The sequence below is a fragment of the Lucilia cuprina genome, chromosome 2 (assembly GCF_022045245.1).
Source record: "Lucilia cuprina isolate Lc7/37 chromosome 2, ASM2204524v1, whole genome shotgun sequence".
Taxonomy (NCBI): domain Eukaryota; kingdom Metazoa; phylum Arthropoda; class Insecta; order Diptera; family Calliphoridae; genus Lucilia; species Lucilia cuprina.
Window position 1 is genome coordinate 9,448,948 of NC_060950.1, and position 25,777 is coordinate 9,474,724.

General features: G+C 27.3%; 1 long non-coding RNA gene across 4 annotated transcripts; it reads right to left on the minus strand.

Moving 5' to 3' along the window:
- Positions 1-3,317: 3,317 nt before the first annotated feature.
- Positions 3,318-25,197, minus strand: LOC124421479. Of its 4 annotated transcripts, none has more exons than XR_006941684.1 (3): positions 25,034-25,197; positions 12,346-12,640; positions 3,318-3,635 (listed from the first exon to the last, which is right to left on the minus strand). It is a non-coding gene; the product is annotated as an uncharacterized LOC124421479 (long non-coding RNA). The 4 variants fall into 4 exon arrangements; XR_006941686.1 differs by having other exon boundaries at positions 25,143-25,183; XR_006941687.1 differs by having other exon boundaries at positions 25,079-25,133.
- Positions 25,198-25,777: the final 580 nt, after the last annotated feature.

Consider the following 25,777-nt stretch of genomic DNA (forward strand, 5'->3'; position numbering starts at 1 on the left):
TAACAAAAAAAATCTTCCTCTTCGAAAACCACTTTTTTGTTGTTGTTGTTTTTGTTGTTGTTTTACAAATGTTGTATTGTAGCTATTTTAACTCGTTTGCATATTTTAAATTGTTAAATTTTTGTTGAATTTTTATTTCTTTACAAAGATTTTTTTTATAAACATTTCATTTCAGTTCAAATTTTTTTTTTTTGTAATTTTTGCGTTTCTCTACATTTATTTTTGTGTCTTGTGTTATTTATTGTTTTATATGATTTTGTAAAATATTTTATTATTATTGTTGTCGTTGTTGTTGTTTATTACTACTTTTATTTATTTTCTGGTGGCTGTTTTTTTTTTTTTTTTTTTTTTTTTTTGTTTTAAGAAAGTGGTAGACCTTCATTTTTTATTAGTTATCTAAATAAATTTTTTAAATTTTTTCTTTGGAGTAAAAAATAGATTGATTAACTTAGTTCGAGCGGAGTTATTAGAGAGTGATGGAGAAATGTGTTAATAAGTTTATAATAGTTTTTTGTTTGTTTATGCAAATATTAAATAAGTTTATTTTTAGCTCATGATTTTGTTTAAGGAAATTATGTTAATATATTTTAAACACCTTGAATTTTATTAGTCATAACCGGAATTATGTGGAAGTTTGTAGAAATTGGTATAGAATAGACTATTAAAGAAACTTAAAGCCGTGATACGCAGTTGTCAGATCTTACAACGTTGTCAGTAAAATTTACAGAAAATGTCTAATAATGGTCTGAACTTACAATTTTTCTTTTGCAACGTTGTCAGAAAAAGCATTTCCAAAAATATTGCAAGATAAAATCTGGCAGTTGACAGTGTTATTAGACATTTACTGCCAACGTTGTAAGATTTAACAAAAATTATGTCATTGATGTTTTAGGGAGAAAAACATGGTGTTGTTGTTGAAGTACACTTGAATGTCAGAGATTCGGTATAAGTCAACTGAGAGTCGGTAATATTACCTCAACTAGAGCCAAACGTTTAATCTTGCTAACCTTAGCTAATGAAGTTTATCTCATCTATTAAATGTTATTCATTTTATCTACATGATATTCTCTAAGTATCAGCTCATCGACAGTTAAACTATTGATTATGTCAGACTATAGGCATTCATTGTCCACTAACACCAATTAATAACTGAAACATTTATCCCGTTAGAATTAATCTTTTCCGAATCAATTCTTTGTGAACTAACTCTAACCGACCGAGAACAATAAAATTGAACTTGTCATTTGTTTTTCTATAATTAAACCAAGAGGAATTTGTATTCTCAGATTGTTATAGACTTTAGCCAAACTATTGATCTTATCATAATGCCGATCTTATCATATTCTATTCATTAGATACTCACTATCTTATTCATAAACATTTATCAAAGGTTTATAAAACTAATATTGTATAAAACTCTGATTTATAAACCCTTGATAAAAGTTTATGCGGATTACAGTTATTTAAAAATAATTCGATTAAGATTAGAACACTTTATCCAATAAATTATAAACCGATCGTTAGCAAATATACAAGATCGTAAGCAACTTCTCTATAAAAAAGTCAACAAGTTCGCGATCAACAGCTTTTAAGTTCATAAGCAGAATCATGAGAACAACTTTTCCGTAGAATAATTTACAAGGTCGGATGCAGTGTTCTTATAGACAAGATGGAACAATTTAGTAACACATTTCTATATAGATAAATTGACAAGATCAATAGTTTTATAGATCGAAAACAACAATCGAAAGTGCTGTATATTCCGTAGAAAAGTTAGCAAGATCGAAAGCATCTTTATTATAGACAAATTTTTAATTTCTGTTCATATTTTTCAATAGAAAAGCTGTCAAGATCAGAAGCAGCTTTTCGATAAATAACTTGTGAAGATCGAGTGCAATCATTAAAAAAAGCTAATAAGTTTAAAAACAACTATTTAATATATTAAGAGACATGTTAGATCTAGATCTAATTTTATACAAATGAATAAAAAGTTCAATTGCAAGTTACATCGAGAGTAATGTTTTCAAAGAAATGTTGTAAAGATAAAAACGATTCTATAAAAAAGATCAATAACAATTTTCCCGTAGAAACGTTCGTGTGCGAAAGTCATATAGAAAAATTTTCGAGTCCATGATCACATTTTGTATAAAGAAAGTTGTTAAGATCAATTGCAACTTGTATATAAACATGAAGCAAAGATTTAGTAGATCATTTCTATACATTAATAAGCAAGATCATAAGTTCATGATCATATTTTGTATAAGAGTTTTATAATGAACGAAATTAACTTTTGTTTAGAAACGTTATGAAGATCGTGTGATATATTTCTAGTTGACAAGATCGGTTGCATCTTTCCTATAGAAAAATTGTCAAGTTCATGATCATATTTAGTATAGAAGTTTTGTGAAGTAGGAAAGTAACTTTTGTTGAAAAAAAAAGTTATGAAGATCTAGTGCTATCCTTCTAAAGAAAAGTTAACAAAATAAAGAATAACTTTAATATATAAGTAGACAAGATCGAATGCTATGTTTACAAAATCAAGCCATAAATTTGTCTTGATCAAGAATAACGATTTTACAGAAAATTTAATAAAGGCAGAGAGAATTCTTCTTTCATTTATAGAAAACTAGGAAAGATTTCTTTTTTACTTTTATTGACAAGATCAAATGGAACTTTTCTCCTGTTGACAAGATCGAAGGAAATGTAGAAAATATCAATTGGAACTTCTCTATATAAATGTTGACAAGATCGGTGGCATTTTTCTTATAGAAAAATGTCCAAGTTCATAATCATATTTTGTATAGACGAGTTGTAAAGTTTTGTTTAGAAAAGTTATGAAGATCGAGTGCTCTCTTTCTATAGATAAGTTAACAAAATAGAGAACAACTTTAATATATATGTAGACGAGATCGAAAGCTTTGTTTACAAGAGTCAAGCTTTAAATTTGTCTAGATCGATAGCGTTTTACAGAAAATTAAAAAAGGCAGAGAAAAGTATTCTCTAGAAAAATTTAAAAGGTCGGAAGGAATAAAGAAAAAGTGGAAAAGATCAAGATCAAAAGTTGACAAGATCGTGATCATCCTTTTTTAAGAAAAGGTTGAGAAGATCAAGTTTGAAATTTTATTTGTTATATTGTAATGAAAGGAAGTGTTGCCAATGAATATAACACATTTTCAATAGACGTTACACGTACTTTTAGGGGAAGTAAAAGAAAATTCAAGAAAGGAAAATTCGGTGTACAGTTTAGTTTAAATAGATGTATATTAAAAAAATGTAAGTTTTAATATAATATTAATTAATAAAATGTCTTTACATACCTTTTTCCTTGAATGCAGTAGCAGCAAAATGAATTCCTTTTATTCACTATTCATCTAACAAATACATTCCAAAGAAAAGCTCCATGTAATCCAAAATTAAGTGAACAGCCTTTCCAAGCCCCACAACAAGTGCACACAATAAAAGTGGCACAAATTTTATTAAAAAAAAAATACAACAAACTTTTGAATCATCTAAAACACATGATCACTTTACAATATAATATTTCCTTTAAAATATAATAAGATTTCTGCTCTTTAACTCTTTATATAAAAAAATCTGGCAGCTCCTTTTCTCTTAATTTGCAAACACAATTTACACTGAAAGAAAAAAAAGAAGAAAACCGGTAAGAAATATTAAAATTTTATATTAAAACATAAGGAAAACATTACTAAATGCTTTAAACAAAATCCTACAAATTTTAAAAGTAAAAAAAAGAAACAAATCAAGTAAAATAAATAATAAATATTAATATTAATAAAATTAAATTACAAAAATATGCAAATCAAAATTTATGACTACAGGGGCAATAAAATTAAGATTTATGACAATTGTTTGTCATTTTCAGAATGCTTACATATTTTTCTTATTTAAATATTGAACAAAAAAAGTAAAAAAAAATAAACAACATGTGTGCGTCCAATATAAACGACAATATTCCATTTACTGACGTTGAGTATTTTAAAAGATCATTACGAGTCTATTGGAAAAATATATAAAATTAATAAAAAAAATATATATATATATTTTTTCTATACATTTACAAAGACAACAAAAACGACATTTTAAATAAATTATTAGGAAACAACAACAAAAAGTTTATAGTAAAACCTCAATATGCAATTTATTGCTTTAAAATCTTGTTTAAAACTGTGTAAATTTTTTTATTTTTATTTATTTTGTAATTATTATTGGCAACAATTATTGCGCACAATTGTCATTACAATTTAATTAAAATTTTTACTATGACTTCTGCTGAATAAATAGAGTTGAGTTTTTTTTTTTTTTTGTAGATTGTTTGCAAATATTAAATTTAAGTGTTATGCGATTTTAGTAGATTTTTATAAAAAATTTCCTGAAAATAAGGAAGTGTCTTTGATAGGAGAGATATGTAAAAGAAGGCTCTAACTATAGTGCCTATTATAAACTACTCTATAAAATCAACTATAATCCTGACTATAGATTACACATTAGACTACAATAAAGATAACAATATAGACTACACTATAGTTTACACTGTAGACTACACTATGGAATACGCTAAATATATTTAAGACTATAGACTACACTACGGATTATAATATAGATGACACTATGGATTACAATGTAGACTACACTGTAGTATAGGCTAAATACAAAACTATAGTATATACTACTCTTTAGTCTAGACTTTAGACAACTCTTCAACTAATGACTATTCTATAATCCAGGTTATAGACTACTCTATGATCTAGAATGTAGTCTATATAGTCTGCATTACTAAAGGTACAGACAATAAAGTACTATATGGTCTGGACTATATAGTTTGCTATAGTATTGACTATAGACTACACTATAGTCTAGCGTATAGACCACACTATAGTCTGGACTAGAGACTACAGTATAGAATAAAGTTTATACTGTAGGCTATTAACTACACTAAAGTTCACACTGTAGACTATTGTTTAGTCTACTATACTATAGTCTAGACTATACTCTACATAATAGACTACTCTATAGCCTAAAACCTAGACAAAAGACTACTTCTACAGACTACTCTATAATCAAGACTATAGACTACATAATAGTCTAGACTGTAGACAACACTATAGTCTATAGACTATATACTATAGACTACAGACAACACTATACTTAGTCCAGACTATACTATAGTCTAGACTATGGACGCACTATAGTGTAGACTGTAGTCTACACTATAGTCTAGACTATAGACTACACTATAGTCTATACTATAGACTACACTATAGTCTAGGCTATAGACTACACTATAGTCTAAACTATAGACTACACTATAGTCTAGACTATAGACTACACTATAGTCTAGACTATAGACTACACTATAGTCTCGACTATAGACTACACGATAGTGTACACTATAGACTACACTATAGTGTAAACTAGACTATAGACTACACTATAGTGTAAACTAGACTATAGACTACACTATAGTCTAGACTATAGACTACACTATAGACTACACTATAGTGTAGACTATAGACTACACTATAGTCTAGGCTATAGACTGCACTATTGTCTAGATTATAGACTACACTATAGTCTAGACTATAGACTACAATATAGTCTAGACTACACAATATTCTAGACTATAGACTACACTAAAGTCAAGACTATAGACTACACTATAATCAAGACTATAGACTACACTATAGTCAAGACTATAGACTACACTATAGTCAAGACTATAAACTACACTATAGTCAAGACTATAGACTACACTATAGTCTAGACTATAGACTACACTATAGTCTAGACTATAGACTACACTATAGTCTTGACTACAGACTACACTATAGTCTAAACTATAGACTACACTATAGTCTAGACTATTGACTGCACTATAGTCTAGACTATAGACTGCACTATAGTCCAGACTACACAATATTCTAGACTATAGACTACACTATAGTCAAGACTATAGACTATACTGTACTCTTTAGTTTAGACTGTAGACTATACTACAGTCTAGGTTATAGACAACACTGTACTGCAGACTATACTATTGTTGTATGAAATCTTAATATCAATTTTACATAAATATATTTTGACCTAAAGTTGTTCAATTTCATTAGAAATAAAATATTAATTATTTAATAATTTGAAATTTTTAATTGATGCTAAATAATGACTTAATTTGATTAAATCATACATACTGATTTCATTTTTATAGTTTTTTTCTTAAGAGAAAAAAAGTTATTAATTTATTAAAATTGTCTAACATTGAATTGGGTTTTTTCGCTTTAAAGGTGTTCAAATTGTCAACTCATGAAGTACTGCTTTTTTTATAAAGTTTTTTGTTATAAAAGCTTGATCATAAAACTCATAAATATTTATTTGTTTATGTTTTTTATTTATTTTTTTATAACAAACTATATTATTAATTTTATTATTTTGCAATATTTATATGCAACTGCTGCCTGAGAAACGTTTCTGGGTTTTTATACAATTTTGCAATTGTTTTTTTTTTCTATAGATTTCTAATTATTATTATTTTTTTTTAATAAAAATGAAAAAGAATAATTTAATGTTAAACTAAATAATTCATAAAAAACTTTAAACATATTGTCATTTTTATAATGACTTGTTAATTTGTTAAAGTGTGAAAATGTAGCTTAGGGTTAATTTTTTTCTTTTGAATTCCATTTTGTAAAAAATGTAATTATTTCTAGGTGATTTAATAAGAAAATAATTACATTTGAAAGCAAAGTTATGTTTTTTTAAGACCCAGTGGGAAATTTATATACAAATAAATTCCCTTGCTTTGATAGCCTCCTTGTGGAATGACAGGCACCATTACTCCATTATTGACTTAAAGGCAGGTTTGGTGGGTGATGATTATATAAAGTAATTCATTACATAATCATTTTTAATTACTAGTAATGAGCAATTACAATTATATGTTATTGTAATTGAAGTTTTGCCCATTACTATTACTTGTAATGTATAATTAACCAATGTAATTGTAATTAAGGCTTTACCGATTACAATTATTTGTAATTGAAAAACATTTACTATTACATGTAATAGTAAAGCCATTCACAATAACAAGTAAAATTCTTCAATTACAATTAGAAGTAGTTTGTACAACTTCAATCATAATGAATTGGTTAATGGTTAAATATATATTGAAAAGTTTCAATTACTTTATAGTAATCGTAAACTGTAAATTATTATGTAATCTACTACTACACGCGTAGTAAGATGTTTGCAATAAAATTGGGACTAAGTTTAAATTTTGATGAATGTATATATATTTAATCTATAGTAGGATTCTAGATTCTGTAAATAACACAGTCCGACAAATTTTTAACTTAGACACCAAAGTATATTTTTCCAAAGGAATGAGTCCCGTAAAATCTTTAGAACTTCTCCATCACATCTAGAATTTAAGATATCGAGTTCTAAAGTTTGAAAAACAATATATTTTCACTTAAAACTTGCTACAAAAATAAATCGGCTAAACCTTATATATTCCAATTTTTCACATGAAAATTGCTTTTGAATTGTTTTAAAACCTGTTGCAGTTGTTGAGATATCATCCCTTGAAGTTGATAGATTTGTTATGTTGAACCAGAAAGTAAGTTTGATTCGATTGAAATATTGTCAGATAGGTACAAAAATCATTAATATATCTAAAGCCATGAGTTTTCAAGCTTTAGGAACAGATATCTCGATGCACAAAAAAGACATGTTATATGTAAAGCTTTTTAAAGCAAATAGAATGGACTTTTAGATGACAAATAACATTTTACAAAAAAAGTTGTCTCATCGCTGTTATAGCGTCTTTAAAAGAGCCAAAATGGCGTTTTCTTAAATTTCAGTACACGATATCTTTAATCCCAAATGAGAAAGACAGATTGAGATTCACGGCTGCTCAATTTGCTCAAGAAACGTATAACTTAGTCTGAGGGATTCGACTGTTTTCAAATTATATTTCTCTGTGTTCTCATAGAGTCAAGAGAGCAATGGACGTCTATTACAACCGTCACAAGGTGTTGACAATGAAGTGTAAGTATAGTAAAAAGAGTTTTTAAAATGTAATAGGATTTTATAAATCGACTTTAGTATAATTAACGAGTGGACTTTTTATCGCAAAAAACCTAAGGCAATAAATCGAATTTATTGTAAAACAAGTATGAATGTATTGTCGAACATGGGCGACCATATGATACCCTACAACAGTCAGTTTATTTAATATGTTTTTAACTTTATTTCGGAATATTTTTGCTTTTTTATTAAAAAAGAGATTTTCTACAAGATGCCTATAGGGAAGGGAAGTAGGGGTAAATATGGGCCTATTCTTATCAATGTTGGCAGAGGAATTTACGTCTACTTCAAAGTTATGTATGTATAATTTAATCGTGTTATTAGTGTTTATAACTGAATTTTGTTTTTCAAGTCATTTTCTGAAGGGGAGTTTATATGGGGTCAAATAAGGCCCGATCATTACGAAAATCTATAGTGTCATTTAAAGTTGTATAAAACTAAGTTTTGCCGATTTCTGTTGACATAATAGAACATTTAACGTAATTTTAAGTCCAAAGGCCCTATTCGGGGGTAAGGTTGTATGGGGGCTAGGCGAAATAGTGGACCATTTTCAATAGCACTCGCAAAATAAGAGTATTGGCCAAATTATCAAGTTGTCTTGAAAATTGTGACCTGTAGCGTGCGCACAAGGTTTACATGGAAAGACAGACGGACGGACGGACGGACAGACAGATATAGCTAAATCGACTCAGAAATTGATTCTAAGCCGATTTCTGGGTCTAGGTCCAATATTTTTGGGCATTACAAACATCAGTACAAACTCATAATACCTTCTCCACTATGGTGATGATGGGTATAAAAAAGTCTTAAAATCGATTTTGCAAAAAATCGAAAATTCGAAAAAATTTCCTAAGATTTCTTACGGCTAAAAGCTTAACCGATTACTATACAATAATTCATCTGACGAGTGGAAAGATTCGATCAAAATGGAGACCCTTCGACACTGCTAGACTGTTGATCTAATACCATGCAATATTATATCTGAGTGGAGTTAACCTGTAAAAATAGTGTTCCATCGACATTACTTGACTGTTAGCGCGCCTCGATAACGACCGACCACAAAACTCTTGCAAAAATATTAATTTTAAACTAAATGGGAATTATATTTTTATCCTATTGACAACTTTTTTTGTTAATTATTATTATTATTTGTTTTACGACTTTGTAAATCATTTTTTAATAATGATCTGTTTAATAAGCTTAAACAGAATAATGGGATAAAGTTGGATTAAATAATTTATTATTGTTGTTGTTTTGTACATTTTAATTGCTTAGATTAATAGGTGTAATGGAATGTTGATTGATTTGCAATGATTTATTAGAACTGACAAAATAGCTAACGATACCCTACAATAAAGTGTAATTATATTTTGATGATGATGATTATGACTAATGAATAAGAAATTTATTTGTTTTAAAAAACGCAATAAGAAAATATTTTTCAATTAAAAGTTTTATAAAAGCTTTATAGAATATGAAAAAAAGTATAAAATAATTTGTTAATTGTAGGAAATAATTTCAAGTTTTAGATATAGATTTGCCAAGTAAATTAGAATTCGAGACTTCTAACATTAAGAAAAACTAGCGACTACACTGGACAGAGTAAATTACTTATGATAGAGTGAAAAAATCAAAGTTTTCATAGATAATATTTATAAATTCCAACCTTTCTATTTTTTTTTTTTATTAAAACTTAAACATAAATTTTATTTATTTAAATTATTTGATTTGTCTGGTTGTTATGCAAAAATCTTTCAAAAAAAAAACCCAGTCTGTTAGTGGACGTTATGATATTTTTTCTAAAGTGGTGACATTTATGCAAAGAATTTTGACACATTAACGCCCATACTATAACGTTTTTTTTTTCTCTATGATTTCTTAGAAAACGTCATATGCTTGGAAAAAGTAAAGAATTTATAATATTAAACAGACAAATGCTTCAAATGAAACTTGTCAATATCAAAAATCAGCTGGAGCCGCAGTTAAAAGCAGCGGGTTGTCTTAAACCTGAAGTATGATTTGTAATCAAAGATTTGTTTGGTTTTAATTAATATTTTTTTTTTCTCTGTTTCTTACTTGTTAACTTAGTTTATATTAAATCTTGGTTTAATACCAGAAAAAGCCTAATTTAAATAATACACAGTTGGTTTTTTAAGTTTAGATTATAGTGATTACTTAAGGTAAGACGGTACACTGTGCTACGGCGAAAAGGTCAAATTGTAAAATGTATTAAGTTTTTTTTCTTGGCAAAAAAGTCCATTATTTTGCTGAAATTTTTTATTGAAAAATTTTTATTGAAAAATTGTAGTTTTCGTAAAAATTTCAGTGAATAATCGAATTTTTAGTAAAAATTGGATATTTAGTAAAACTTCGCAAATTAAAAATTCAATTTTTTGTAAAATTTTATTTTTAGTAAATTTTAGAATTTCAGTAAAATTTGTAAAACATCGGCTTGAAATCGGTTTTTAAGCATAAAATAGTATTTTTTCAGAAAATATGTTTTTAAGTCCAAATTTGGATTTTTAGTGAAACTTTTGATTTATAGTGAAAATTTAAATTTTTAACGAAAAATTGGTGTTTTAGTAAAAATTTCAGTAAATAATCGAATTTTTTGTAAAAATTGATAGACATTATTTTTATGATTTTTCTTGTTGAAAAATTTTGTCCATTAGAAATTTCTTCAAGGCCTTTTCTTGTCTTTAACAGACTAGCGGATAAACTGATAGACGAAATGGCGGACCCATGAAGAATATTTTGATGGTTGTGGGTAAGGTGTGATGCACACATTTGAAATATCTCAGAAACTATTGCAAGCGAGGGGCCATTTAAGTATCAATATGTATATTTAAGATACAAATAAGGGGCGTGGTACCACCTATATGAGTTAAAGAGAAAAATTCGAATATCTAAGAAACTAATAGAGCTAGAGTTGTTTAATTTAGCAAAGAAACTTTGAGAACCATTAAAAACAATTGAGTTATAAATGGACGGATAGATATTGAATAAAATACAAAAAATCTTATATCTGGGAAACTATTAGAGCACGAATCTTCAAACTTTTCATGGGCAACTTGGTATCATATATCAATTTTCTAGATAATTGGATGAAATTTGGCACATGAGCTTTTCGTATATATGAATATTGATATCAAATCGTAAAGGGGTTTTTATTACACCCTACATCACTTTAGTGAGGAGGTTTTATTAGGTTTGTGCTGATGTTTGTAACACCCAAAAATATTGGGGATTGTTCTGATGTTTGTAACACACCCAAATATATTTGTCCTTAGCCAACTTAAAGTATACAGATCGACTTACAACAGTTTTCTGACTCGATTAAGGCATGTCCGTCCTAACGTCCGCCGGTCCATGTTCAAGGTACAAATATCAATTTTAAAGATAATTGAATGAAATTTTATTTTTGGTCTCAAGAACAAAGCCTATTTTTAGCTAGACCCCATACAACAGAACTCCCGCAAAAAGGCTTTAAGCTTATAATTATATTATGAATTGTATATGGAAAAAAAGCGGCACAACTTAGTTTTATGCAAGCTTTGACGATCATTCACAATTTTATAAAAATCTAGCCTTATTGGCCCTTCTCGCCATACAAAGTCCCCTCCATAATATGTTTAAAATTTAATTATAAATGCTAATATCGAGATGGAATTTAGCACAAATGAATTTTACGTAATTATACATATTATCGGATTCGGTCTTTATTCACCCCTAGCCACCATATAAAGCGTATTTTCGAAAATTTACTTTACGTTCATAATTTTCTTAAATGTAACAGATACAAGGAATTATCAAGTAGAGTAGAAATAATACGGTATTGGAAGATGTGGCCCTATGGCGAATGGTCCCCCTTATGCCCTACTTAGTACAATCGCTTACAAGTAATTATAAAAATCAGTCAATGTAAATCGTAAACAGCTTCCATATCACATCGGAGAAGCTTACTAATGCATTTCAATGTATTATATAAAACATTATTAATAAGACGTTATTAAAGCACTTCTATGTAATCAGAATTATAAGTAGTAGTCATTGAAAACTATTTTAATAGGAAAACTATTTTAATGGATAATTGGTGCCATTTATAAAACTATTTAATATAGAAAATTCAATTTACCCTAAACTTTAAACTTAAATAAGAAAGCAGTCATAGGAGACCAATAATATTTATACCCTGCACCAATTATCATAAATCATAATAATAAAAATATTTCACTTAAAACTTACCTTTTTCAAATAAACGTTAAAATCCACAAATCTTTTGGCTGCAAATGTAATAATTTCCAATTATAACTGGTTATAAAAATTGCATCCATTATCACTATTAATATGTAAAATTATAAAAATTTATTTTTATTATTATTACACTTTCAAAACAAAACACAGCGACACACACACATAAAAGAAATATTTCCTTATTTGCTTACTCTTAAAGCATTTTATTGCTATTTTTTTACATATAAAAAATAAAACACTTTTACATTATTTAGCCATTTTTTTATAAATTTATATATTTAAAACACTGAAACGAAATAGAATAAATTTAAAATTTATATATATTTGTGGTAATAGTAGTAGCTTAATTCAAATTATTATTATAATTTATTATGATTATATTTTTTTCAATTATTAACTATTTTGAAATGTGTATATGTATGCAAGTAAACGTTAGATATTTTCATATGATTTATTAAAGAAAATAGAAAAAAAGAGCACGCTTTTAACAAGTGATCAATAGTATTTGAATAAAAACAAAAAAAAAAAAAAACAACACAAAACGTTATAATAAAACAAATAGAATGAAAGTTATACAAACAAATAACATTTTAATAAAATTACTTTTTTTATTCTTTTTATCGTTAAAGATGAAATAGTAATGAAATTATATTAAAACTTAAATTTGTAGAATAAAATAATACTCGTAAAAAAAACAAAAAAATAACGAACATTTTTGTTTTGAAATATTTATAACAAAATAAAACCGACAACGAGCAACGTTTGTTTAAGTTGAATAAAAAGCCTGATTTGAAATGTAATGAAATCTAGACGATCTTGTATTAGTTAAAACACTTACACACACACAAACACACACACACATAGGGATCAACCACACAATACAACGCCAACAACAAGTGTTTTTTCCGTTGTCTTTAATCGATCAACCGAAGAGAGAATTAAATTTTAATATAAAGCTAGAGAGAGACTTTTAATTGATTTAAAATCGACATAAAGATGGCGCTCTATTCGTAAACTCACACACACACATATGAAGAGTCTTCAGACCAATCAGTGTTGTCAATATTTTGTCAACATTTCCCATTTAAACATGGGACAAAGTCCGTTAGAAACCGTCAGATTTAGGTTTTGGCGAAAACTGATAGATTACATTATAGAGCAGACTATAGACTAAACTATAGACTAAACTATAGACTAGACTATAGACTAGACTATCGACTAGACTATAGACTAGACTATAGACTAGACTATAGACTAGACTATAGACTAGACTATAGACTAGACTATAGACTAGACTATAGACTAGACTATAGACTAGACTATAGACTAAACTATAGACTAGACTATAGACTAAACTATAGACTAGACTATAGACTAAACTATAGACCAGAGTATAGACTAGAATAGACTAGAATATAGACTAGACTATAGACTAGACTATAGATTACATTATAGATTAGACTAAAACTTAACTATAGGTTAAACTATAGACTTAACTATTGACTAGACAATATACTAGACTGTAGACTGGACTATAGATTAGATTAAAGACTAGACTATAAACTGTACTCGTTTGTAATTACTTCACTTTTTATGTGAATTATTTAATATTTATTACGAATTATTGAACTTGAAAAATCTGCAAAAATCTTTTTTACAGCTATTGCCATTTCAAAAACTTAAGATTGGACGAGAAAATCGTAAAATTGGCAACACTTCGACCAATAATATCAACGAGAAATGCAAATTATACCGACAGAGATGGAAAACCGGCACGAATAATCTAAAAATTTTAATATATAGTTATTGTAGAGATTGGTCATGATAATCGTCTTTCTCTCAAATATAAGTCAAATATAAATCCCTCAAATTCAATCTGCTAGTAAAATCACTGTTTATCAAATTAAAATTCTGTAAAAAGGTATAAAAAACAACATTAAGAAGATCATAATGTTTTTTGTATGTCATCGATTTGACGAAACCACATTTTAACCGAGAATGTTATAATTTTTTCCCCCATTTTCATTTACATTATTTTGTAAATTCATTATTTTATTTCATTTTCTTACTGAAATTTAATACAAAAAGTCTAAATGTTGATATTGACACTTTACGCTTAAGTGATCCACTTTTATAATGTATTTATACAATAATAACGACAGCGCAACAGTATTTAAGCGCCTTCTCTAACGAAAAAAAATGTCGGCATTAGAAACAAAAAAAATTAAAAATATTTTTGTATATTATTTTTAATTTACATTTATATGAAGTGTATAGTAGTTGTTTGTGTTTTTTTTTCTCTATTAATCATTTTAACAAAGTTTCCAGACCAAATGGCTTACATTCATCATGTATCTAGCTATAGTATTTGTGTAATAGAGGAATCATCCATATATCTTTTATTTAGCAGTAGATGTTTAAAGGTATTAAAGTTTTTTAAATATCATGTATTCTAAGGTTTTCCTCATTTACGAAATTGACTCCAAATTTCAATTCTTTTAAATAACTTTTTACCCACACAATTAAATTAAAAATCGGATGAGAATATTTAGTTTTCTATATTTGCAGATGACTAACAGAGATCCTGTGTATGTTATAGGAGAAGACCTTGAACCTATATAAATATTTAATTGCGAACGTCATTAAAATGTCGTCATTTAAAGTTCCTGAATCTTACTTATCTTTCATGATTCTTACTGATCTTTCAGATCATGAACATTATGTTCAAGGTATTCCTGTTAGATCAGTGTAAATCGATATGATCTATATAGACCTTTCATATGAATTCTACATTCCGCAATTATGATTACAACGCGTCTTAAAGACGATGTCCCAACTGGCTAATGATCATAACGTGAGATTGCAGCACAATAGCGAGTTCTAGTCAGATCAATTACGCAACTAATAATTTCAATGGGATAAGACTATATAATCCCAATTGCATGTTTGTATAGACCCAAAGAACAAAGGATTTACCAAACATAGTTTAGTAATCTTCTAGTACCCCTGCTCTTTGCGTTTGAATCAAATATCTAAAAGGTAAGTTAATGTGAGAATGTGTTCCGGAAAATAGTTTCTGGGAGACAGAATAGAAGAAGTTGTGTTTGTGAACGAATGTGGCGGGGAATACATCTGCAGAATATACAGACGGTACGGCTGAATAAGGAGTTTTCCCTATAAGCGATTTATAGTTCAATCGACCACTAATGCGTTTGTTCTAAAAGAGAAACATGTACTGAGCAAATATTTTAATTTATCGAGAAAAAGTTCCCTAATATCACTGTTCTATCATTTTAATATCGAGAGAGCAGTGAAATACACTCTACATTGCTACGATGTTGTAGTGAATCAATAGTGTTGGATATCCTTCTGTCACCAAGGGGTACTATTGCTCTTTCCTGTACGTGGTCGAGTAATTCCAAAATATAAAAATTGTTACTTATCCGTTGTTGAACGATTTATATGATTTCAGAAAAAGCTCGAAATAAGTGTACAACACCAAATACAGTTCCGCACTACCTATTGAACATACCACTTAGTTACCATTAGCCACTGACTGTATACATGCTTGTTCTACGCGAAAGTCAATCGTCGCCCCATAGATTTTAAGCGTCCACTCTCTCGCTTAAAAGGCGACATTAAAAGGACGACAATCTTCACCCTTATTTACAAAGAGTACTTCAATAACGAAAGACGAATTAGAGACAATCAGGTAATTAGATGTTAGTTAAAATCACTGTCTTTTTTGGAATGCAAGGACTCTTTGTCAAACTGCTGCAACATGGCAATTTACACAGATGGTATAAGTAGGGTTCTATAGTTGAAACGAAAAGTCTAACTAGGGTTCTATAGTTGAAACGAAAAGTCGTATTTTTGCACTTAGTTAAAAGTCGACTTGTCAACTTTTTGCATTTTATGAAAAGTATATTTTTCGGCTTTTCGACTTTTTTCATTTAATTAAAAGTTTACTTTTCGACTTTTAGTATTTTTTTCGACTTTTCGACCTTTTCCGACTTTTCGACTTTTTCCGATTTTTTTCGACTTTTTCGGATTTTTCCGACTTTTTTCGATTTTCAGCTATTTCCGACTTTTCGAGTTTTTTCGATTATTTTAGAGTTTTTGACTTTTTTCTCAAAATTCTGTATTAAAGGATAAAAAGGTATTTTTTTGAGGTTTTTATGAGTTTTTTCATATTACTTCCAAAGGAAAAATTTTGGATGAAAAGCACTGAGTTCAATCCCAGTTTATGTCGACTTTTTATTTTTTTATAAATATTCTATAATAACTTATTTCCAACCAAACAATAATTTCGACTTTTCGACTATTTTCCAACTTTTTCCGACTTTTCGACTATTTTCCGACTATTTTCGATTTTTTTGACTTTTTCCCACCTTTTATTTGCAACTTTCGACTTTTTTCATAGATTATAGTCGAGTTATCGACTTTTTTTGAACAAAATAGTCGACTTCGACTTTTTTCGACAAAAAGTCGATTGTTCGATTATTTGAAAGTCGATTTATAGAACCCTAGTATATACACACTGATGTTACATTGTTAGAGACCGAGAAGTTCAGAACCTGACAATGGTTTTCAACATATCAGTGAGTATAGATATAAGTTTAGTACTTTTGGCAAAATTCGGACGATTAATAGTAAAAATCGTGTTTAGTACATTTTTGTTTATTAATTCCAAATCGTCCAAAGTGAATGTGAATATTTAAGTGAAAACTTTTTGATTATTAATTGATACTTTTTAAATTGTCAAAAACGAAAATAAAACTACATATACAATCTTACATTTTGTAAGATCAAATTTTGTTGTTCTTTTATATTCGATTAGGGCAGCGATGTACCAAGTTTATTATTGGTGTAGAGATAAAAAATAGTTGGGTTCCATGAATCATGGGTTCCTCAGAATATTGATTATAATTTTTATAGTAAAGAATTCATTCTTTTAGTACTATTAGATGAATCCAATTAAAATTGTATGCTACATACACACACATAAAGCAATATGTTCTAAAATTATATGTGCGAATACTAAAAATAGCATAGAACAATTATTTAAAGCGAAATTAATATTGAAATGAATTAATTATTTTGAGATCTGTTTCATGTGTCTGCGGATGAGACAGTGTGAGTGCGTGTATTACTAACTAAAATATCAACAAACAACAACTATAACAATTAAACAACACACACACAGTATTACAAACAAACATATAATGTATAAAAAAATTGTGAATAATAATCATAATAATAATGAAATGTAAGTATTCGGTACAAATATTAAAAAAATGTACTAACTTATACATATATATGTACAATGTACATGTAAAAAAAACAGCCATACACACATATGTATGTACAAATATATGTATGCATTTGTTACTTAAGTATGTTTGGATTTATTAGCATCGTGTTTTATATTTATACATGTATTTTTATAAGATAATAATTTAGCAAGGCCGGGGGTGGTTGGGTTGTTTGGTTTGGATGGCTGACTGACTGGCTTGAAATTTAAACTGAGACTGGCTGGCCTGGCGTCTATATAAAAGTAGTTGTTGTGGTTAAATCTTTTGTTCTCTTTTTTCTTTATAATATACGTAATAATGAATTTATTTTTTGCTTCGTTCCGTTAGGAATACATACAATATATATTTTCGAAACTATAAATTATATACAGTATATTCTGAATACTTATAGATAAAGCATAGACAAGGTCCTTATCGACAGGATAACTATGGATTAGTTTCTAGTTTAGTTCTAGTTGACTTGTAGTTCTATTATAGTTCAGTTCTAGTTCAGTTCTAGTTCTAGTTTAGTTCTAGGTCAGTTCTAATTCAGTTCTAGTTCAGTTCTAGTTCAGTTCTAGTTCAGTTCTAGTTCAGTTCTAGTTCAGTTCTAGTTCAGTTCTAGTTCAGTTCTAGTTCAGTTCTAGTTCAGTTCTAGTTCAGTTCTAGTTCAGTTCTAGTTCAGTTCTAGTTCAGTTCTAGTTCAGTTCTAGTTCAGTTCTAGTTCAGTTCTAGTTCAGTTCTAGTTCAGTTCTAGTTCAGTTCTATTTCAGTTCTAGTTCAGTTCTAGTTCAGTTCTAGTTCAGTTCAAGTTCAGTTCTAGTTCAGTTCTAGTTCAGTTCTAGTTCAGTTCTAGTTCAGTTCTAGTTCAGTACTAGTTCAGTTCTAGTTCAGTTCTAGTTCAGTTCTAGTTCAGTTCTAGTTCAGTTCTAGTTCAGTTCTAGTTCAGTTCTAGTTCAGTTCTAGTTCAGTTCTAGTTCAGTTCTAGTTCAGTTCTAGTTCAGTTCTAGTTCTAGTTCAGTTCTAGTTCAGTTCTAGTTCAGTTCTAGTTCAGTTCTAGTTCAGTTCGAGTTCAGTTCTAGTTCAGTTCTAGTTCAGTTCTAGTTCAATCGTTTTGGTTGTGTCGTTTGTAGATAAATGCATATAAATATTAAATGTAAAGGGTATTTAAGTTTCGGCATAGCCGATGTAGGACTCTAATTTGTTTATTTTAGTTTCATTTTTTTTGCTTAAAGTTGCTTCTTTAGAATATTGTTTTATTTAATTTTCTTCGGTTTTTTTTGATATCATATTGTTGTTTTATTATAATTTTATTTCTTTATGTTGTCAAGTAATAAAATAAATTTTTTTCTTTTAGTTTTTTAAAAGATTTCTGAGTAATGTAAACAAACAATGCTGAAATTCTAAATAAAAACATTATGATTAATATTTTATATTAAAAAAAATCATAATAAATTAGTTCAAGCAGTAAGAAAAAATTCTTTAGAAGATTAAAAAAAATTTCCCCAAAAAATAAAAAAAAGCACTAGTTAGAGAGTCCGACTTTATGTAGAGGCTTATGTAGTCACCATAAAAATCTGCACGTACTAACTAACTAACTAACCAACCAACCAACTAACTAACTAACTAACTAACTAACTAACTAACTAACTAACTAACTAACTAACTAACTAACTAACCAACCAACTAACTAACTAACTAACTAACTAACTAACTAACTAACTAACTAACTAACTTACTAACTAACTAACTATCTAACTAACTAACTTACTTACTAACTAACTAACTAACTAACTAACTAACTAACTAACTAACTAACTAACTAACTAACTATCTATCTATCTATCTATCTATCTATCTATCTATCTATCTATCTATCTATCTATCTATCTATCTATCTATCTATCTATCTATCTATCTATCTATCTATCTATCTATCTATCTATCTATCTATCTATCTATCTATCTATCTATCTATCTATCTATCTACTATCTATCTGTTATCTGTCTTCTATCTATCTATCTATCTATCTATCTATATCTATCTATCTATCTATCTATCTATCTATCTATCTATCTATCTATCAATCGATCTATCTATCTATCTATCTATCTATCTATCTATCTATCTATCTACCTATCTACCTATCTATCTAACTATCTAACTATCTAACTAACTAACTAACTAACTAACTTATTTACTAACTAACTAACTAACTAAATGACAAACTAAGTAACTAACTAACTCACTAACTAATAAAATAACTAACTTACTTATTAACTCACTTACTAATATGCATCTTTTTAAACTCTTCCTTAATTAAAATTTACTTAATAATAGAAAATAACGTGGAATTTCCTATTTTCACATTTAATTTTCCATCTGACAATAGTATGTGTGGAAAACATTCTATGCACCTGTTGAGTTAATTTAAATATCTTTCATTTCCATACTACATAGTAACTATTATGCTTGAACGCTCAAACAATTTATATACCTATGCAGTCCGGCAAACATTATAAATTTTAACTGGTTTCTTTTAAGAATCTTTTATTTGCAAAATTTTTCCAACTTTATTTTCAATTAAGTATGTATGTGTGTAACAAAAATGTGAACATACTAGAGTATATTTTATACATACATACATAGTACTTACATTTTTATACTTATCGACTTACATACGAACACTTGTGTTCACATTGTTAAATATTTTAAGAAATAAGAAATCACCATTAATTTAAGCAAAATTCTTTGATCTTACATAACTTTCGTTAAAAGGAATGTTAAAAAATGTTAGATTTTCATAACTAAAGAAATTAAATTGTTGACATTTTATTATATCTTTCTTTCGTTTTCTTTTCAAATATTTACTTAATGTGAACGTACCTTTAGTTTAATATTGATAAATTTAAAAATTTATCAACTGTAACTAATGAAAATATTGGTAACCATGTACTATTATATTATACAAATATCTATGTACATAATACATATATTATATATATAACAAAAATTCTATATATCTCAATTTTTTTTTTATTCTCTTTGTAAAGTATTTGATAAAAAGTAGCTTTAAAGTTGAGCAAACCTATAAAAATAATGTACGAAATTATAAAAAAATACGCATACGGTTTTATAAACACATATATAATGTACGTTTATTATGGTGGCCCCCAAATCGAATACAATGATATTTCAAATTTTATATCTTGTAGGGATAAATTTAAATAGATTTTCATGGTAAGGAATATCAGTAACTTTGATGTTTTGGAACCACACTAATGTTTATTATTGACCATTGAGAGAATTTTAAAAGAATGGTCCTAGCAAATATTTTGAGTGTGAAAACAATGTTACCATAATATCAGTTTTTTCTCGGTTGTATTTATTGACCTATTAAGAGAAATGGACTTTAATGTATTAATTTATCTTTTATTATTTATACACACAACTGATTTCTATGACTTCGTTTAATAGATCAAATAATTTCCTAGCTAAAATAAAATGAAGTACTACCAAAAGAATAACATTTATCATCACATCAAAAGAAGCACTAAGTGAATTTGTTTATTGACTTCCAAAGAAGTTAAAAAAGAATCCAATTATGAATAAAAACCATTTCATTTTCTAGCTGGATGAGTTCAGAATTTGTAAATTTGGAAACCTACGACAAGCCTGTGTTAAAAACATTACTTCTTTAGGTCGTTTCAGTACTTCCATGGAGTAAATTCTATTTCTTGTTGGCTTTATTGAAAGTTCTTTATACCCTACACTGGGCTGATGTTTGTAACATAAAAAATATTCGTCCTACACCCTTCTTAAAGTATAACAATTGGCTTAGAATCGTTTTCTGAATCGATTAAGTTATGTCCGTCTTGTTGTCCATGTAAACCTTGTGCGCCAGATACAGGCCGCAATTTTTAAGGATAGTAACCCTTACTCCCCTATGAGCCCTCTTGAAAAAATATCTTTTTTGTCAAAAATAAGTAAAAATATTCCGGAATAAAATGAAAAAAAAACAAATCAAATGCTTTTTTTCAATCCACATTTTTATCATACAGACAGGTATTGTCATTAATCTATTAGTAAAAGAATATGCACCAGACAAGGATTATACCACTGAACAATCTATGTAGTAGTCTGCAGACTAATCTATTATCTAATCTATTTATCTATCTATCTATCTATCTATCTATCTATCTATCTATCTATCTATCTATCTATCTATCTATCTATCTATCTATCTATCTATCTATCTATCTATCTATCTATCTATCTATCTATCTATCTATCTATCTATCTATCTATCTATCTATCTATCTATCTATCTATCTATCTATCTATCTATCTATCTATCTATCTATCTATCTATCTATCTATCTATCTATCTATCTATCTATCTATCTATCTATCTATCTATCTATCTATCTATCTATCTATCTATCTATCTATCTATCTATCTATCTATCTATCTATCTATCTATCTATCTATCTATCTATCTATCTATCTATCTATCTATCTATCTATCTATCTATCTATATCTATCTATCTATCTATCTATCTATCTATCTATCTATCTATCTATCTATCTATCTATCTATCTATCTATCTATCTATCTATCTATCTATCTATCTATCTATCTATCTATCTATCTATCTATCTTCTCTATCTATCTATCTATCTATCTATCTATCTATCTATCTATCTATCTATCTATCTATCTATCTATCTATCTATCTATCTATCTATCTATCTATCTATCTATCTATCTATCTATCTATCTATCTATCTATCTATCTATCTATCTATCTATCTATCTATCTATCTATCTATCTATCTATCTATCTATCTATCTATCTATCTATCTATCTATCTATCTATCTATCTATCTATCTATCTATCATCTATCTATCTATCTATCTATCTATCTATCTATCTATCTATCTATCTATCTATCTATCTATCTCTATCTATCTATCTATCTATCTATCTATCTATCTATCTATCTATCTATCTATCTATCTATCTATCTATCTATCTATCTATCTATCTATCTATCTATCTATCTATCTATCTATCTATCTATCTATCTATCTATCTATCTATCTATATCTATCTATCTATCTCTATAATATCTATCTATCTATCTATCTTATCTATCTATCTATCTATCTATCTATCTATCTATCTATCTATCTATCTACTATCTATCTATCTATCTATCTATCTATCTATCTATCTATCTATCTATCTATCTATCTATCTATCTATCTATCTATCTATCTATCTATCTATCTATCTATCTATCTATCTATCTATCTATCTATCTATCTATCTATCTATCTATCTATCTATCTATCTATCTATCTATCTATCTATCTATCTATCTATCTATCTATCTATCTATCTATCTATCTATCTATCTATCTATCTATCTATCTATCTATCTATCTATCTATCTATCTATCTATCTATCTATCTATCTATCTATCTATCTATCTATCTATCTATCTATCTATCTATCTATCTATCTATCTATCTATCTATCTATCTATCTATCTATCTATCTATCTATCTATCTATCTATCTATCTATCTATCTATCTATCTATCTATCTATCTATCTATCAATCTATCTATCTATCTATCTATCTATCTATCTATCTATCTATCTATCTATCTATCTATCTATCTATCTATCTATCTATCTATCTATCTATCTATCTATCTATCTATCTATCTATCTATCTATCTATCTATCTATCTATCTTATCTTTACCTGTTAAGGAGTGACTCTCTGTTAAATGCGGATCTAAAGGGTATAACATTTTTCACAAATATTCTTCAAGGATTGTTGTCCTGATCTGGCAACCTCATTTGAGATTTTAAACCATTTATAAGTTCAAAGTAGTTTTCATGCAGTGTATTTTTTGTCGTGTTGTTGCTGTTGTTACTTGAACGTAATTAAAATATTACACTTGCTTTGTTGTTTTTGTATTTACATTTTTTTATTTTTTTTCTGCTGCTCTTCTTATACTTGAGTTATTTTAGTAGAACAGGAACGTAGAGTGAAACCAACAACAACTGCAAACATGCAAAAACTTTAAACAAGAGATGAAAACAACAACAATACCACAAAAAAAACGAATAATAATAAAATGAGCAGAAAACTTGAGAAAAACTTGTTCAGAGGAATTTTCTAATAAATCAATTAAAAAATATAGAAAAAATAACAAGACAAAGGAATTTCTACTTCTTTTCTTTATAGGAAAAAAAAGCATAACAAGAAGATGTTTAAAAAATGAAAATTGATGAAAAAATTATAAATTTTTTTTAAACCTAATGTTTCAATTCCATTAGCAGACAGTTTATAAGAGAGTGTGTGTGAGTGTGTGATGAGGGAGGGAGTCATTAAACTTTAAAACAATCTGGCAATTTCCGTTGTTTGTTTTCAAGTGTAAATGTGTAAGTGTGTGTGTTTAGGTTTAACTTCCTGTTTGAAAAGTTTGAATTTTGAAAAAGTTTACACTCACAAAAATTGCGAGATCAAGAGTTGAGCTCTTTACTTTTTTTAAATTTTCTTAAATAAATATGTATTCTCAAAAGTGTTTTTATAGTTTAAGTTTAAGTTTTTTGTATAAAAAAACAACTTGTTTTATTGTTGTTTTGTTTTATAATTTTCTAAGATTAAGTTGAGATAAAGTGTGGAATTTCTTTTATTTATTTTTTTTTTTTTCATTTGAAGGCAATCCATAATCGTATTGAAATTATATATTTTTTGTCGTTATCTTTTAGTATTTTGTTGTATTTGTTTTATATATATATATTTTTTTTGTATATTTTGGTTGTTGAATTTTTTTATTTTATTTTAGATTTTGCATTTATGAAGTGATTTGCCTTCTACCATCAACTTCATTTAAATATTTATATTTTTTTCTTTAATTTTTTTTATATATATTTTAAATTAGTAGTAAAACCACTTTTTGCTGTTGTTGTTATATTTTATTTTTTTATTGGAATTATTTCACAAATATAATCAACTGGTTATGATTTTTTTCAACAACTTTTTTTAAAACGAAAATTTTTTGCAATTTTTTTTGTAAATTTTTCATTTCTTGTAACAATTGCTGCTTAATTTTCTCCTTAATAAATAATTTTCCTTTTCACTTTATCGTGTTAAATTCAAATTTTTTTTACTACCACTACTACTCCTTTTTACCATTAACTTTCATGTTGTTGTACACTTATGTATGCTTGACATGATTATCATTTTATAATTTGTTAAATTTTTCAATTTTTCTTAAAATGAAAAAAAAATAAAAACATTTGTATCTTAACGATCAAATAATATTTAAATTCACTTTATTTGCATATACAACATACATATTTGTTAGGTATTTCTTTTTTTATTATTTTAAATAATTTTACTTTTATATGTTCAATTTTTGTGTTTTATTTATACTTTTTTCTTGAAAAAAAAATTAATAACGACCTGAAAGTTAGTTTCAGTTGATATTTTTTTCGAGCGCGTCTCACACGTTGTTGATTACGACTGACTTAAAATAACAGTTTGTATCAGTTGTTCAGCTTCACGTTGTGCTGCTTTGTTTTTTTATATATTAGGTGGAGGCAAAAGTTTTTGGTCAACAGAAATTTTCTATATTAATATTTATATAAACTGAGTTATTCTAATGCCATTGTGGGAAAAATTTCATTAAATAGATAATTTCTTATTTTGTTAGATCAGTTTTCTATAGATAACTTTTAGAACTTTAGTTAGATCAATTTTTAATTAATTTTAAAGAAAAGGTATCGAAGATCGAATTTCTTAAAACAACTTTTCACAAGATCAGTTTTCTGTAGACAACTTTTATTTAAATCAGTTTTCTATAGAATACTTTTCGTTCGATCAGTTTTTATAGCAAATTTTTTGTTAGATCAGTTTTCTATAAAAAAACTTTTCGTTACATCATTTTTCTATAAAATACTTTTTGTTCGAAATTTTTTATATAGAATACTTTTTGTTCGATCAGTTTTGTAAAGAATAATTTTCGTTCGATCAGTTTTCTATAGAATACTTTTCGTGCGATCAGTTTTCTATAAAAAACTTTTGGTTAGATCAGTTTT